The sequence below is a fragment of the Panthera onca genome, chromosome F2, assembly GCF_046562875.1.
Source record: "Panthera onca isolate mPanOnc1 chromosome F2, mPanOnc1 haplotype 2, whole genome shotgun sequence".
In the NCBI taxonomy this organism is placed as follows: domain Eukaryota; kingdom Metazoa; phylum Chordata; class Mammalia; order Carnivora; family Felidae; genus Panthera; species Panthera onca.
The window spans coordinates 69,753,177-69,770,800 of NC_138356.1; the positions used below are offsets into that span (position 1 = coordinate 69,753,177).

Sequence of the window (17,624 nt, forward strand, 5' to 3'; positions counted from 1 at the left end):
AGAAAAGGCCACAAACATTGAAATCAATATGCCTTAAGTTCTCTAAGGAGAACTTTTCAGCCATTCACCTTTTCTTTGTTAGGGTAAGTTCTTATGGAGACCATCAATAGAAATATACAACCAAAAGATATTTTTATTTCACCTTAGTTATCTTACTCATGGCCCCAGCTGGTTCTCTCATAGATGGGAGTGGCTAGGGAAGGACAGTTTCTAGTAGCACAATTCATCCCTAATGCCTTTGCAATAGTTATTCCAATTCTCACTCCAATTTTCTTTTTTTTTTTTTTTTTTTTACCTTTTTTTTTAATTTTTTTTTTTTTTATTTTTTTTGGGACAGAGAGAGACAGAGCATGAACGGGGGAGGGGCAGAGAGAGAGGGAGACACAGAGTCGGAAACAGGCTCCAGGCTCCGAACCATCAGCCCAGAGCCTGACGCGGGGCTCGAACTCACGGACCGCGAGATCGTGACCTGGCTGAAGTCGGACGCTTAACCGACTGCGCCACCCAGGCGCCCCTCTCACTCCAATTTTCAAAAGGTTTGTAGAAAGTCTCAGGTCGACATTATTTCTTCTGTTGAACTATTTTGTTGGGTAGAATTTATTTTGTATAGAATTATTTAAGATGACTTCTTGACTCTGGCTTTTGTCCTATGGGATTTTTACAACCTGATTTTCTGCTGATACAAATGGCTTTTGATCCTTAAAAGGGCAGGGCTGTATTTCCCTTCAAACACTTTTAAATCAGTAAAGAGAATTAGTTTTTTGTAACAGTGAGGAAGGACATTTTACTCCTAGAACTTAAGAAATACGAACCCTGAGGGCCACCTGGGTAGCTCAGCAGTTAAGCATCTGACTCTTGATTTCAGCTCAGGTCATGATCTCATGGTTTGTGGGTTAGAGGCCTGCATCGGGCTGTGTGCTGGCAGCATGGAGCCTGCTTGGGATTCTCTCTCTGTTCCTATCTCTCTACCCCTACCCCGCTCATGCCTTCCCTCTCTCTCTCAAAATAAATAAATAAACATTTTATTTTAAAGTTAAAAAAAAAAAAAAGAAATAAGAGGCTTGATAACCAGATACTGGAAACCTACTGAAGTTTTTTATTCCAGTATCCAGACAGCTGGCATAAAATAAAACAGCCTGGGGGTGGGGGGATCTGAAAATCAAACAATAAAAGTGGCAACAAGACGTAATATTTTGTACAAGATATTCTACAAATGTCCACAAGTGTCATCTTTTTCAATTTAATCCTGAAATGAGTAGGAAATAAACCACTGTGGGATTTGAGGTTTAGCTTAAGATATGGGTGTGGTCATTGTAATTGGGGCAAAGGAGCATGAAGTAACCCTGGAATCATTGTAGACGAGTTAATAGCATAGGGTAGAGAAAGTTGCAATTAGCAGGAAGGACTAATGTCCTTCAACCTTCATTAATAAACAGGAAGTGGGCATTTCACAGCAAATTCCAGAACTCTTCACTCTGATCAAAAGTCAGCTCAGTATGGGGGATTCCTATAGGAAAGAGTAAAATAAGGAATAAGTGTAAGTTTTGTTCTTTTGTTACTTTGCTATTGCAAGAAAAAGGAAAAGAGGAAGATAAAACATTGTAAGAAAACAAAATACACCCAACATTTTGGAGCAAGGTTTCAGGATCCATAGGAAATTGGAGTTTGGAACTTAGAGTTTGGAAAGTGGAGTTTGTTCAATAAAGATAAGCAATCTACTTTCTTTTATCTTACTTCTCAAAAAAAAAAAAAAAAAAAATGGAATTTTAGGCCCCAGAGAGGGAAATTTTAGCTGGAGCTGATGGTACTGAGTACAAATTATCCTCAAAGGAAAGTAAGTAGGAAGTTTTCTTAGAGGACAGGTTATTTCCAAAAAAGAAAAAAAAAAAAGGAAAAAGAAAAAGAAAGAAAAGAAAATGGATTGATTGCATTTGTTGATGTGTTTGATGCCAACACTGATATTATCTTCACTCCTGGCCACAAAAACTTTCCTATCAATTCCTTTAGTGTCTTGGTTCTTACCTGCTGTGGTTGCAGAAAGTATAAATGTACCTTTAAAAGAGATTAGGGTGAGAAGTCCCTTCCACAGCTCCATGACCAGAAAGAAAAGACCGGATAGACAACAGCTACAAGGTTACTCATGGTGGACTCATGCCCAAATCTAACCAGCCTGCGCTCAATTCATTCCTGGTTCTGCATTTGAAGATGGAGCGTGTGGCCTGAATATCAACATGAACACCCAGGAAAGGGTAGCCTACGAGAGTCTAAGGAGTATTGATCAAGAGACCTCAGTTTCCTTCTCAACTGTACCACAAGTTGAAGTTAATATTGTCTCTGGGCTTCTATGTCATAATCTACAATGAAAAAAAACAAAACAAAACAGGGAAATTAGTCAGGATTTGGCAAACTACAACTTGCCAGCCAAATCTGGCCCACCAGCTATTTCTGTAAATAAAGTTTTATTAAAACACAGCCATGCCTCTTCATTTACACATCAGCTATGGTTACTCCTCTGCTGCAGTGGCAGAATTGAGGATGTGCAACAGAGACTATATGGTTCAAAAATGAAAATATTTGCTTCTGGTCCTTTATAGACAAGGTTTGCTGAGCTAGTGCCAGAGAAAGCTAGGGTCTAAACTGATCCTCTAAAAGAGTGGGCATCAAAGTTTCCACCTGTGATTGCATATTGTGTAATGCATTCTTCCTAATCTAGAACACAACACATGAATCTACAGACAAAGCTATCTGTGTCAATTCTCAAATTCAAAATTCATTCACCTGAAAATACAGCAGTTGTTCATGCTTTTTATCATGTCAGGGTTTGTTATAAAGGGGGTGTAGTGGGGAAGAAAATTCCCTGAGTCTATTTTAAGTCTATTTCACTTTCATTATGAGACCACTGAGGCTTTTCCTGAGCAAGAGAGAGTGTGAAATAGAATAAGGCATCCACATCAATAGATTAAATTTATTGAAAGGATGAGTAATTGGAGTAATGTTACAGAATATCAAGCAGATTATTTAGATAGCACATGAGTTTCCAGTTTGATCGGGTCAATTTGCAGGCCATCAGAATGTACACAGAGAAATAGTGGGTTTGATCCAAAAGCCTTCTGCATTAAAATGTAGTAATTTGCTCTCTTTAGTTATTTAATCTCTTCCTCATGTTCAGAGGAAGAAAGGAAGCAGTGATGAGAGAGGGAAGTGATGAGATCATTCTGTAATTGCTTACTCAGATAGCAATAACAGAAACCTTTTCACACCTGCTTATATTCCAGATTGTATTTACAGCTTTTTCCTCCATACAAACTTCAAATCATGAATAGAGGGGTAAATCAGGAAAATCTTAGAGTGTGTGTAGGGAAGTGGTTGCCAAGTTAATCTGCGTATCAGAACCTCCAATGGAGCCGTGGCCCCAGATCTACTGAATCATGGTCTCTGGGGGGTAGGGACCAGGCAGTTATATCTTTAGCTGGGTGTTTAGGGGACTTGCTGTGCAGCCAGGTTTGGGAAGCTACTGTGAAGTCCCAGCCCTTCACTTTTCTGTACTGAGACTGAAATGACTTGTTGAAGATCACATCCCCCATCCATCCACCCCTTATCCCTGGTCCATCTCTCTCAGGAATTCCTAACACCGGGTACCCACACGGCCCTACAGGGATCATCTGTGATGTGACCTCTGACCAGCCACATGGACCTCCATGCTCTTCTTCAATCATGCCACACACACCCCTGCCTCGGGGACGTGGAACTTTTTGTCTCCACTTTCTGGAATGTTCCTCCCCAATAGCCACATAAATCACTTCCCCCACATTATCCAAGTCTCTGTTCCAAAGTCACCTTAACAGCGAAGACTTCTTCAGCTTTACTTTTATTTTCTTCCTGGCACTTAACATTTATCTGGCACTTTGTATATTTATGTGTTTGTTTATTGTCCGTTTCCCACTTGATTCAATTAAAAGCTCTGTGTCAAAACAGAAAAGTTGCATTTTTTTTCCACTGCTGTATGTCCACCGTCTCTATCTGGCACATCATAGATTCTCAATAAACATTTGTAAATGAATGAATGAATGGTTCTTCTAAATATAGTCACCTGGACTTCCAGTCAGGTATAATAATGGAAAGTGGAGGAGGGAAAGGGCTTTGAAATCAAACAGATTTGGTTTGAATCCTTCATGCATGCCTTTGAGTGACTGAGTCTTGCTGAGTCCTAGTTTCCTGTGTGTAAAGTTGGGGGCTGACATCGGGGACCACTGTGAGAATTCATGAAGCAGGCCTAATAACAACTCCCTGGAGAGTAAGGCTACAGAGGGCTCCAGTTTAGATTTTCCCACCGGGAATTCCAAGGGGCTGAGTATTTGATTGGATTCCCCAACTGGGCTGCAGAGGAGCCAAAGGATGCTTTCCTTTCTTAATCCTGAAGGAGTGGGGGGTTGTGTAACTCTCAGTTGGTGCCCTTTTGAACCACATTTCATCCAGATGTTGTGAAACAGGGAGCAAGAGGGAGCTTCCTCTGGCCAACACGCATCGGGCTGTGGGCTAAGCAGGACGTGCTGAGAGGACAAAGAGTGACTTGGAAGTTTGCATGGTCTCTTCCAAGCTTTTGCTCTCATGGGGCTGTCTGGGAATGGGCAAGTCAGCCCTGCGGAACTCCTAGGCCAAATCATCAACCAGTCCTCAGTGGCCATGGAGAAGGGCAATGCCTTGTGTCCAGTGTCTCTCGAGGTGAGATTTCAGGTTTATAGTGTCCAGAAGAGAGAAGGAGTAGAGAGAAGAGCACTGACAATCATGTTGAAAACCTATGTTCTGGATAACTGGCTAGTTACATTCACAGTCCAGCACAATTGTTTATAATTCTATTAATTTGTAAGTAGGAGTTTTGGCCTCATTTTCTAGATGAGGAAACAAGGCTTGGCAGAGTGTAGTTATTTACAGTATTATGTAGTTGTTCAGCACATGAGTTGCAAGCCTTGCCCTAAGACTTGATTCTTTTCTTTACAGAGTCTGTAACCTTAGGAGCCATACCTTAACTTGTGTAATATGTGTTCTAGTTTGTAAAATAATAATGATAATAATAATCATAATATCTACTCATGGAACTGTTATTGAGATAAAATATATTGTTAAGAGTAAAACACTCATCACAGTGCCTTGCCCATAGTATGTGCTCAGCAAATGCCTGCCAATATTATTAATATTAGCCTAAGTAACCCCATCAGGGGCAGAGCTAAGATTCTGACATCAGTTGATCTAAGATGCTTCTCTACTATAGCATCATATTGGTTCCAGTGATTTGGACCAAAGTCTGAACCTTATAGCCCAAATTCACACTGTTGAAGAGCTTGAGCTGCATGGCTTCTATAGTTCCTTTCCAAACATAAGATTCAGTAATTCCAGTGGAAGAGTTGAGCATTGCATTCTGAGAGTTCTCAAGAAAAGGAAGTCTGGAATCTTCCCTGGAATCCAATCCTCTTATGGCACCTCCCTTCTCTTCAGGATGCCGAGGACCTCTGGCCTCCATGGACTTCATCCTTCTGTACAATTGGTTCCCCTCACAATTAGTTCCTGGCACGGTTATCAAAGTGAGCTCTCTCCAAGGACATGGAACAGGATGAAAAACAAATCTTATATTGTAAACTCAAAGTGCAATCAGGACAGGCCCAGCAAAGGAGGAAGCTTACGCTGTGGGAATTGGGGGTCAACAATGAAAGACAGCCTGCTCCCTGCCTCCCCCAGGTGATCTGTGGGACGGGACATATGCCTGCTCATGCCCAAAATATGTCCATGGCAGAGCAATGCTTAAGGAACAGAATCTCTGAAGATTTCATCTAACCTTAGAATCCTTTTTCTGTCTTGTTCCAAATCATAGCAGGGAAGAAGACTGGCTCCTCATATCCAGAAAGTATCAGGTTTATCCCTTAAAATCCTTAGGGCAAGTGTGGTTTGCCTTCATCTCCTGACAGCATGGACAAGGAGAGGGAGCCAAAAGACACAACATTTCTCTTCCAATGAAAACTCAGCTTCAAAGAAGAAAGTGACCGCTGTTGAGGAGGTGAAGTCACAGCCTTGGCAAACCTTTGAAGCTGGAGGAGAAGATGTAAATTAAGTGCAGACAAGCAGGGTATGAAAATAAAATCCTTGAAGGATAAGCAAAACTCATCTGCAATTGGTGTGAATGTAAAGGAAGTTGGCCAAGGCAATGAGGAGATAAACAGGATTGCATGATGTAATCACACTAGGAAAAGGCAAATTAGATGAGAAATACAAGGAAAATACATGGAAGCTGCAAACTGTCTTTTATCGGAGAACTTGTAAGAATCAAACTGGAAGCAATGTCGATTTTCTCGATATTCAATTCATTATAAACCTGCCTGGGGGACAGGGAACATGATTTTGTTTTCTGTTTCTGCAATAGTGTTACTCTAGTATATGACAGGGCCATGGGGCTCTGTAATCTTTGTGTAAGGCTACATGCCAAGTGTCATTACGGAGTTCCTGGTTGTTGTTTTTTCTCATGTCTCCTATTAGCTATGTATTCATTTATATATTCATTCAATAAGCTGATTCTGTGCCTGCAATGTACAAGCACTCATCTACATAAGGAGTAAACAAATATGAGCATGACATTGTCCATACTCTTAAAGGCTCATAGATCCATAGAAAGACACATTTAAGTCAACAATTAGAAGTCAGTGTAAGGGGAATACTTTCGCACTGCTGGTGGGAATGCAAACTGGTGCAGCCACTCTGGAAAACAGTATGAAGGTTTCTCAAAAGGTTAAAAATAGAACTGTCCAAGCCCCAGCAATCACACTACTAGGTATTTATCCAAAAGATACAAAAATGCTGATTTGAAGGGATACATGCACCCCAATGTTTATAGAAGTGCTATCAATAATAGACGAATTATGGAAAGACCCAAATGTCCACTGACTGATGAATGGATAAAAAAGATGTGATACACAGACACACACACACACGCACTGGAATATTACTCGATGATTAAAAAGAATGAAATCTTGCCATTTAGAACAACATGGTTGGAACTAGAGTGTATTACACTAAGCGACAAGTCAGTCAGAGAATGGCAAATATCATATGATTTCACTCATATGTGGAATTTAAGAAACAAAACCGATAAATATAGTGGAAGGGAAGGAAAAATCAAATAAAAATAGGGAGGAAAATCATAAGAGACTCTTAAATACAGAGGATAAACAGGGGGATTGCTGGAGGGGAGGTGGGTGGGGGGAGGGGCGAGATGGGGGATGGGCATTAAGGAGGGCATGTGTTGGAATGAGCCCTGGGTGTTATATGTAAGTGATGAAGCACTGGGTCCTACTCCTGAAACCGTTACTACACTGTATGTTAATTAACCTGAATCTAATTAAATACAAATGTTTAAAAAGTCAGTGTAGCTGGTTTCTGATAGAAAGAAGCAAATGGGAGGCACCTGGGTGGCTCAGTCACGTAAGTGTCCGGCTCTTGGTCTCGGCTAGGGTCATGATCTCACGGTTTGTAGGGTCGAGCCCCACATCAGTCTCCACGTTGGCAGCACTGAGCCTGCTTGGGATTCTCTCTCCCTGCCCCATCCCCACTCCCACTTTCTCCCTCTCTCTCCAAGTAAATAGGTAAATGTTAAAAAAAGAAAAAAGAAAGATGCAAATGGTTTCAGAGAGACAGGGTGTAGTAGGTCATGGCACCCCCGAATTCACAGAAACCTAGAACCTCACTGTGTAATCTTATTTGGAACTAAATTCTTGGCAGATGTAATTTGTTAAGTTTTGATGAGGTCATACTGGGTTAGGGTGGGCACTAAACTCAATAACTAGCACCTTTATAAGAAGAGTAGAGCCCACAAAGACACACAGAGAAAAGGCTATGTGACTACGGATTTGGAGGTTGGAGTGATACGCTCACAAGAATTGGTTAAGCCACCAGAAATGAGGAAGAGTCATGTTCTTCAGGGCCATTAGAGGGAGAATGGTCTAAGGACACCTTAATTTCAGATATCTAGTCTCCAAAATTTTGATAGAAAAAAATCTATTGTTTTAAAGTAATTGGTTTGCGGCATTTTGTTATGGCATCCCTAAGAAACTAATATATAGGGGAAAGACATCAAAGCCATAGTGGTGATAATTAAAGGCAATTGGTGTTTTTGGTGACATCATATAGTTTTTAAAGTAGCTTTTGCTCTGGGAAACTACCTTCTTTGCTCTTGGATATATGAACCCATATCCAGGCTGGACCTTTCAGATACTCCCTTCTTGCAGTTTGGGTCTTTATGCTGACAGAAGCTTCCAGAAGAAACCGTCAGCGTTTGCTTCCTTCATTCCAGGACCTGCCTGGATTCTTGCGCTTCCTGAAGCCTAATTCTTTGGCATTTCCTTCCTCATTTGCTTTAGTTAACCAAAAGTAGTTATTGTTGCTTGCAACCAAGAACTCCGATAGAGGGCCCACGATTTTCCGTCTATTCTTTTACAGAGAACATGATAATCTTCTCTGTTTAACTTCATCATTTTTTTTCTCTTTTCTTTCTTTGTTCTTCTACTAAAAAGTTTGGGTTGTTTTTTGGCTACCTTTGGTCATGATGGAAGATTCTGTGGTGCTCTATCCCTGGCTAAAAGAATACCTTAATTCACGTCAGTCTCTCCATTTGAAATCTCCTCTCCTTTAAACAACCTCACGTATCAAAAAAGAGCTATTTTATCAGACCTAAGATATGTGTTGAAGAATAAATAGAAGAAATAAGAGTCATGGGAGTTTAGCTACACTGGGCTTTCAATGAGGCCCCACCAATGTATGTGGCCTACATGCGGACCAACCACTGAAGCTTCCTAAACCACAGGTTTCCATAGTCAAATCTATCCCTGGATCATTATTGAAGCAAGGAGACATTATATGTAAAGCCCTCAGCCCAGTGCCTGGCATGTAGAAGTGCTAATGTCTTTCTCTTTTGCTTCTTTCTTCCAATCCTCACCCTTCAAAAGCCCTTCTCAGAGCCTATCCTTCTTCCTTTTCACTGGACCTATAGCTACAGAGTTGAGAATAACAAATAGATAAATGACAGATGTCTCTTCAGGCCCCCCCCACCTTTGGCTTGCTAAGGTCTCCTGACTGGATGGCACTGAACTCGAAGAACCCTTCCCCCAACCTCATGCATACAAGAAAAGAGATCATTTTTACTCAGTGAATTGTTTGACTGAATTGTCCATTCTCAAAGCATGTTTTGCATTTTGAGTTTAAGTGCATGTGTTTCTTCCTCTAAGGTGTATGAATTTATTTACAGGGGGAAAAAATACCTCAATGATTAAACGTGCATCCTTATCTTTCCAAATATGCCTAAACATTTTACTTGAACCTGCAAGAAATTCTTGGATATATTTTCATTTGGAGACTGGAGGATTCATTTCAATAGCCTTCTAACTGCTTAATCTTGTGAAGCAATTGATATTGTTACCCCTCCAAACATCTCTCTTAATTGCACAGGAGAGAAACTGACTCGTCATGCACACAATTTGATGTTTCATTGACATCTTTCTTTCCAAACAAGCAGAACAGAGTTATCAACACTTGGTTGGACCAAGCTATTAAAACATCTACCTGGATACTTTTTTCCAGTGTTTCTTACCGGATAAAGAGTTTACCTCATCACTGTCTTTGGCAAATTTCTAGAATTTTGCTAGAAACTGACTAGGTTAGGAGCTTGTTTTTGGTGTTCTTCTCTCAAAGCTCCAATCACGCCCTATACTATCTCTAGGGGAGCTATTATCATGTTGTCCCATGACAAGGATTACCATATAAAATTTCATTACTCAATCCAGGACACTCTTTAAAAAAATTTTTTTTAATGTTTTTATTTATTTTTGAGAGAGAGAGAGAGAGAGAGAGAGACAGAGCGTGAGTGAGGGAGGGGCAGAGAGAGAGAGAGGAAGACACAGAATCCTAAGCAGGCTCCAGGCTCCCAGCCATCAGCACAGAGCCTGACGCAGGGCTCGAACCCATGAACTGTGAGATCATGACCTGAGCTGAAGTCGGACGCTTAACCGAGTGAGCCACCCAGGCGCCCCCAAACCAGGACACTGTTGATAGTGTGAGGGAGCATAGTTAATAATTAAGCAAGGATAAATGAAATTAACAAGACTATTCTAAGGAGAGCTAGGTCACTTTAATTCTAACTATCAACTTACTTGTCTGTTTCCTCCTCTAGACATCCACCTCCCTGCCATGTGTAATTTGTTCTCTGCTCTAACCTTAGCACCTACCATAGCCCCTGACACAGGAAAGGCTCTCCACTTCCGTCGTGGTCTTGTGTCATGGCAAGGGCATAAATAAAGTGATCTCCTTCAATCCTATAACCCTTTAGTTATAACTAATTTTTAGTATATATTAGTATTACCTAGTATAGCGATTGTCCAACCCTCCTCTCTTTTGCCTGGTTACTGCTTGTCTATCGAGACACCTGAACTCAATTGCATTAGAGGACATTTGTGTTCCTATAGCTTGCTGTATTGATACCTTTGCATTGGCTATGCTCTATTATGGTTGCTGGTTATAAGATGTTGGCCCTTGAAGCTATGAGTTGTCTGGATTCTCTTTTATCACTACACTAGCATTTAGCACAGAGCCTGTCACAGAGTAAAGAAATAACACATGCTGGTTGAATGAATTGATGGATAGATTCGCGAGTGGAAAAATGAAATATCCAGATTGAGAATGAGAAAATCCCATATGCCAACTTGCCTTTTGGTTTCCTTGATATTAATTATCTAGATACTTGGCAAAATAGAAATAGCTAGCATCAGGGACCCACAGATTAATATCAACTTAGAGGTAATTCTAGACATTAGTAAGATAGAAAAGTATTCTAGTATATTATAAAAGACAAAATCTGACACTAGGGTCACCAATGGCATGATGTATTTAAAAGTGAGCATAAGGCTAGTGTTCATGTAAAAATCATTCTATGATATTTGTTGCTGGTTAACACTTTTATTCAGTCTCATGGGAGAACAAAGAGAGTGATTAAGAGCCAAGAAAATACAATTCATGAGAAAAGGTTAGAGGAATTGGAATTATTTAGCCCAGAGAAAAAAGTACATGTAGTCATTCAGTGAAACCTAATTATCCAATATCAATTTATTCAAACGAGGGCATAACTTAAACTGACAGCTATATTTCCAATGAACAAATGACCTGCTTTTCTTTAAAAAAGGGAAAAATGATAATCAGAAACCATTTAACTCAAATATCATTTTTTTTTCTTTCTGACCTCTTCTATTTTAGATTATCAAGGATTTATTTCATATGAAAACTTCAGGTCACATTCTGCATGGCACTAGAGATAGCATTTTAGCATATATGACTAAAGGGGATTATGTCCCACTCATTGCCGGTCCTTAATTTCCTAGTCTTTAAAATGAGGGTGTTTGTTCATTCAATATATGTTTATAGGGGACCTATTGCATACTAGGCTCTGTGCTAAGTACTAGGACTACAGAAGTTATAACAGGCAGACTGTTTGCATTATTGCAAGAGATTTCCATTTAAATCCCTCCCCTACCATGCTTAAAGATGTCTGCCAATCCATTAGAAAGTCATATCCCTAGGTTAAGATACCTCCAGAGTGCACACATTCAGGTGTTGGGAAAAGGGAGCCAGAAATTTAAGCTATTATCTATTTCTTTTCCTCTAGTTACTTTTCAGATGGGCACCTGTCCAAAAAGAATGGACTCCTGAATAAATGAGTTTTGAAAGATTAAAAAAGGAAGGATATTTTAAAAATTGAGGACAAGAAAATCTTAGAACTTGGAAGAACCTAATGGGTAGCTGAGAAATATGAAGTTCATAAAGATCAAGTGGCATGCTTACGTTAACGTGGCAAATTAGTAGTAAAATGAAGACTACAATTAAAGTCTCCCAGTTATCTTGGAGCTCTGCTATCTAGTGCTCTCTCCCTCATCCCTACTAGTAATCGCATTCAGTTACTAATAACAACTACGGTTGCTAATAACAGAGTCCAATATAATGGCACAAACACATAAAGGCTTATCCACTCACATAACATCCAGAGATAGACAGACCATGGCTGCTCTCAGGGACCCAGACTCCTTCTGTTATGACACTTACCCTTTCTGGTATGTAGCTACATCCTTCATGGTCACAATATTGCTGCTAGGGCTCCGGCTATCACATAGTCTTTAATTAGGTACGTTGCTGCCTGGCAGATACTCAGTTTTCTATAACAAGGTGGAAGAAAATGAATATTGGGTAGGAAATGCGTAATCTATACTACATGATTGTTAGGAGACAATTTCCCATGGGTCTCTTGTGTTTTTACGCATGTTGCAAGCAGAGACACTCCCTCCCTTGTTCAAGGATGTTTGTTTAGCCAACAACTTAGGAAACTATAGATAGTGTCTTCCTCCAGAGCAGAATGTAGGTTTGTTTACTGTCCACTATGATAGAGTTAAAGTCTCTCTGTAGAGCACAGGTTAGGTGTGCTTACTGCCCATTATAAATGATTCTAATTCCCTAAACTCAGTATTCCTCCCCTGTCACACTGCCCTGTATGTGCGGGCATCACATGGCTCTGTTGGTGGCACCCTTTGGGAATTAAGACTCAGGGAAGTGGCTTAAGAAAATATTACTCGAATTACTCTAGTTACTATTATTGCTATAAGTAGTTAACTGTCTTCTGTCTCTGACCCAGGAGTCGCCTGTCTTCTGCCCGCATCCATGAAACTGTGGCAGGCTAACTTGTTAGTTTGCAAGTACAGTAAAATCTCAGGCCCTTCCCTCTTCTTGATAATCACCCATAACTTGCTTTGTATGATGTATTATCTAAGGGGCGTAACTCCCAGATGTCTCAAAGAGAGCAGGTGATCAATACATACTTAAATAAAGGAATGAATAAGTGAGAGAAAGCCCCCAAAGGACATTTTAATATATCAGGTCATTTGATCTAAATGTCCTGGTATTATCACTTAGAAGCCTTATGACCTTCAGCAAAGTCACTTACTCTCCCTTTCCTCAGCTTCATAAACCCGTGGTCTGCATTTACTCCCAACACTTGCTCAACCTTCATTTACTCCCTAACCCACTACTGCTTTTTGGCTCTGGGCCTCATCGCTTCACAAAACTTCTCTTCCAGGGGCTCTATGACCTACTAACTGCTCTAGCCAGCTGACCCTTTTCACTCCTTATCTTATTCCCTGCTGCTCCGATGACATTTAACTCCTTCAAATTCTTTCTTCCCTTGTCTTTAGTGAAAGCTTTCTCTCCAGGTTTCCCTCAAACCTCCGGGAAGCTATTTCTCTCTCTCCTCATCCTTTCTTCACCCTGAAATATCTGCATGCCATAAGTTTCTATCCTATAGCTAGCTTTCTTTCACTCTGTAGAATGAAGTCTCTCCCCGCCTGCCACCTGTTTTTGTTTTTGTTTTTGTTTTTTATAAAAACCATCTCTAATCACCACTTGGGTGCTGAAAACTTTCCAATCTCTATGTCTAGATTGCTCTCCTAAGCACTAGTTTGCTTAAGCACTGTATTTTTAACTCCCCATTCACTCTCTCTCCCTGGATGTCCTATGAGAACTTCAAATGAAAACACATTCAAAGACAAACTTACTTATTTTCCCCCTTTGTCAAACCTGGTGGACCTGAAATCCCTCTCTTGCTTAAAGGTATCAACATCCGTGATATTTTTTCATGTCAGAATCCTTAGCAACTCTTTGGTCAACATTCCTATCCTTCTCATGATTTTCTCATGAATGACTCTCAGAACCCTCGTCTTCCTTTTCCACGGCATCGACATTAATTTGGGCCTTCATTATCTCTACCTTTGGCTCAACCTTCAAGCTGCGTCTCCAGAATCTTCCCCGTGGATCTTAATTCCCAACTACCCATTGGAACAAACCTACAGAACAAAAAAATCTCATTATGCTGCCGCCCTGATTAAAATTCTTTGTTGGCTTTACTTGGTCGGAACAAGAAAAGTGCAAACGGTTTAGATGAGGTGCAAGTCCTCTGCACTGTGTCTGTGGCTTGCCTCTCCAGCTTCGTGTCCCATTCCTTTTCATTCCACAGAGTTTGCCTCAGACATAAGGAAATTGTGGACCACTCACAATTTCCAGCATGTGCCCTGCTAACTCAGATCTGCATCTCCAGAGACTGATTGTTCTTCCTATTATTCAACCGTCCTCCAAACCCACAGAATCTTGTGTTCTCCAAAACCTAGCTCAACTTGCTCTAGCTCTGGGAGGTTTACCCAGAACTGTCAGACCCTTACTTTGGAAGTGGTTAGTCACTCCATGCCTTGTGCTTCTTTGTTACCTTGAAGAATCTTCTAGCATTTATCATGTCACACTGTTCCTACCTGTTTACAGTCCTGAGTCTACCAATAAAACATTTCTTATTTATCTTTATATGTGCAACATAGAGCACAGATCCAGGCACACAAAAGAGATTCAATGAAGGTATTTTAGGTGGTAATAAAGCTGGAGAGTTTGAGTCAGATCAACAAAAATCAGTTACTCAAGTAGAATAAAGGAAGACAGGACAAAATTTACCTTCTTCAGAGTTTGCCTCAAATAAACCCTGGAATGTTCTTGGGCAATATTCACCCTCCTGGGCCCCAAAATAAGAAATCAAGTTCACCAAGGAGGAATGAGTTGGGAATTGTACATGCAAGCAGAGGGTCCACCTCCCAGTCAGTCCCAAGATAAGTCAATAGGGGAAAGGGCAGCCACGGGGCAATGGTTTGTCTTGAACAGCACACATAAAGAACAGTTTGTGCACATTGGGAAACTTCCCAGCTCGGAAGCCCAATCTGGCTTAGACGAGGCTGCATGTGAAGAGTAGGAGAGAGAGGATGAGGGCCCAGAAGGCTAGGATGGAGGTTCCATTCCAAAACCTGCTCCTTGGGTCCTCGGACAGCTCCCACACCCCTCTGAGCCTCAGCTTCCCCATATGTAAAATGGGAATGACTATTATACCGAGTGCATGCGTTTGTTAAGAGGATTGAAAAAGAAAGTAAGACATGGAATGCTTTCAAAGTGCCCAGAACAGGGTGAGTGTTAATTACCATTGATGGTAAAGGCAGAATTAATAACCAGCCTTCTCTAAGCATCACGTCCTTCACTTATAAAATGGAGTTTCTCTCCCTGCGTTGTGTGAAGATTAAATAAGCAGCACATGTAAAAGCACTTCCTAAATTTAAAGCATCATTCAATTGAGAAAGTATTATTGATGCTATTATCATAAGAAATTAAGGGTCGAAAGCTAGCCAAGAGAGGCCAAAGTACTCGTGTGGGTTTAGCTCAGAAGAAAAGAGTGGTATCTTTGTGTAGGAGCAGCCTGAAAACAAAATACACACTGGAGAAGTAAGTACTATTGTTATTTATTTAGTATATTCTAAGGAGCCTTTGTACTTTTTATTAATGTGTTTACTGATTTCTCCCAACAATACATTTTTCAGTTGGTATTACGGTCCTTGTTTTAGACTAACTGGTAGACAGAATATTACATGTGACTTACCAAATGTTCAAGGGGGACTCAACCTTGTTCCAATTATTCTGTAAGAGTTATTCTCCAGTTATTTCTGCTAAAACTGTGACTACAATTGCTGTTTACGTGGTTCGAGTACCTCTCTCCTCTTACAAAATGCAGGAGGATTCCTTTAATTGCAAGAGTTAATTTTAAGTGGCCACAATTTTAAATGACCATTATACACCATGTGTAATGAAAATCCTAAGCAGTCACAGTAATATTAAATAATTACTGTAGTATTAATTGCCAAAAAAAAATTACATAGAGAACGACTCACGTGTGTGATGTGCTATAGCTCTGCTGATAGTTTCAGGCCCTCTCTCATTGGGATCAGTGCCCCCCCTAGCTAAATATGACTAAGGGAAGTGTCCCCATCTTTACTCCATTTCAACCCCTCTGCTCCTTCCTTACGCACATCCTGTAACGTCCACTCCTATCTTTCAGGCTGCACAAAATTTGTATTTTGGATTGCCTACACACACATGGCTGCATCCTGTATTAGCATTTTGACACTAACTACAACGAGCCCAGTCTTTCTGTGGCCACTTTCTCGAGAGTTTACACCGTAGGTGCGGTCTTCACCAAGTTGACTGCAAATACCCACCTGCCTCCTGATATTTCTGCTTGCATGTTCCACAGGCAACTTAAATTTCACAAGTCTGAATGTCAGCTCATTTTCTTCTTCCCAATGCAGATTCTCTGACTATGTCTTATAACAGCAGATAAAAATCTCATACCCTGGGTAGCACAGACTCCAAATATAGACTGTTTAACTTCTGGCTCCAGTAGTAACTTGCTCTGTCACTTGTGATAAACTATTAACCCTTCTGTGCCTCACTTTCCTCATCTCACATTTATGAGTTAACTCATAGAGTTTTTACAAGGATCAAATAACTTAACATGTAAAACACTTATAACAGTCCTTGGTTCATGGCAATTGCTCTATATACAAGTAACAACTTAACATGTGAAATTACCATGGAAGTCCTCCCTACTTGGCCATACCCAGTCCATCACTTGCTAACTCAGTCTCACAACTATGTCCATGTCAGCTACCTTTCATTAGCTTTGTTTAAGTCCCATCATCTTTCATCTGAGCCAGTATAACAGGCTCTTAATGGTCCAACCCATTTGTTCATCCATCAGGCAATGAATATATATGTGGTCCTTGTTTTGGAGCTGTCATTGTGCTAGAGAGTGGGAAGAATAATGGATCAGATAGGCATAACCTCCTCCTTCTGGTTTTGCCTTCTATAAACCAGAGCAATCCGACAATTTGTTGTTGTGCTTTGGTCCCCCACCACCCATCTTCCTGTCAAAGTCAAAACTTCCAACATGCCATCATCTGTCCCTATTTACCATCCTATTCTGTCTACTCCCCATTCCTTGCTTGAACTTCAGCTGTAAGCACTGAACTCTATTTCTTACAGAAGATGTCAAGTTCCTTCTTTCCTCTGGACCCTTGCACCTGCCATTCCCTCTGACCCCTCCGACTTCACCCTGTTCATAGCCTTTCCCATAGCTAATTCCTACGGGCTGTTCCATGTTCAGGAGGAAGTTTTCCCTGATCCCCAGATCTGTATTCCCATAGCACATAAAACTGACTCCTATCATGACACAAATTAAGTGGCTTATAAATTCTGGTTTGCTCATCTTCTGTGAACATTTTGGGTATATCTGTTAAGGAAACTTAACTGATTTGACAAATAAACTGAAACTTCAGTGGCTTATAGTCTTACTTATAATGAAAGTGTATTTTCTGCTGATGTTAGCAGGTAGATGCAGGTGTTAGTTGTCAGCAGTTAGCTTTCCACATGTGATTCAGGGAATCATGGTCCCCAAGTCCTCCAGGGGAGTGTGTTCAACCAGCAAATGAGAGAGAGTGGAGAAGACACTATGCTCCGTAGGCAGTTGGCCCTAGAAGTCATACTCATCCCTTCCATTCATTCTATTGGCAAGAATTCATTCTGAGACTGAGGAAAGGCTCTGCCAGGACAGCCCCTATCCACCAACAACCCCCATCTCCAGAAGGGAAGCGTATATTTCTGATGGACAGCCAGGCATCTCTGCTAAAGTTGGT

At 40.7% G+C, this 17,624-nt stretch overlaps 1 long non-coding RNA gene across 1 annotated transcript; it reads right to left on the minus strand.

Annotated features, from left to right (window-relative positions):
• Positions 1 to 1,226: 1,226 nt before the first annotated feature.
• On the minus strand, positions 1,227 to 13,908 carry LOC132664528 (uncharacterized). The gene is made up of 3 exons (XR_009603751.1): positions 13,837 to 13,908; positions 12,127 to 12,236; positions 1,227 to 1,507 (listed from the first exon to the last, which is right to left on the minus strand). It is a non-coding gene; the product is annotated as an uncharacterized LOC132664528 (long non-coding RNA).
• Positions 13,909 to 17,624: the final 3,716 nt, after the last annotated feature.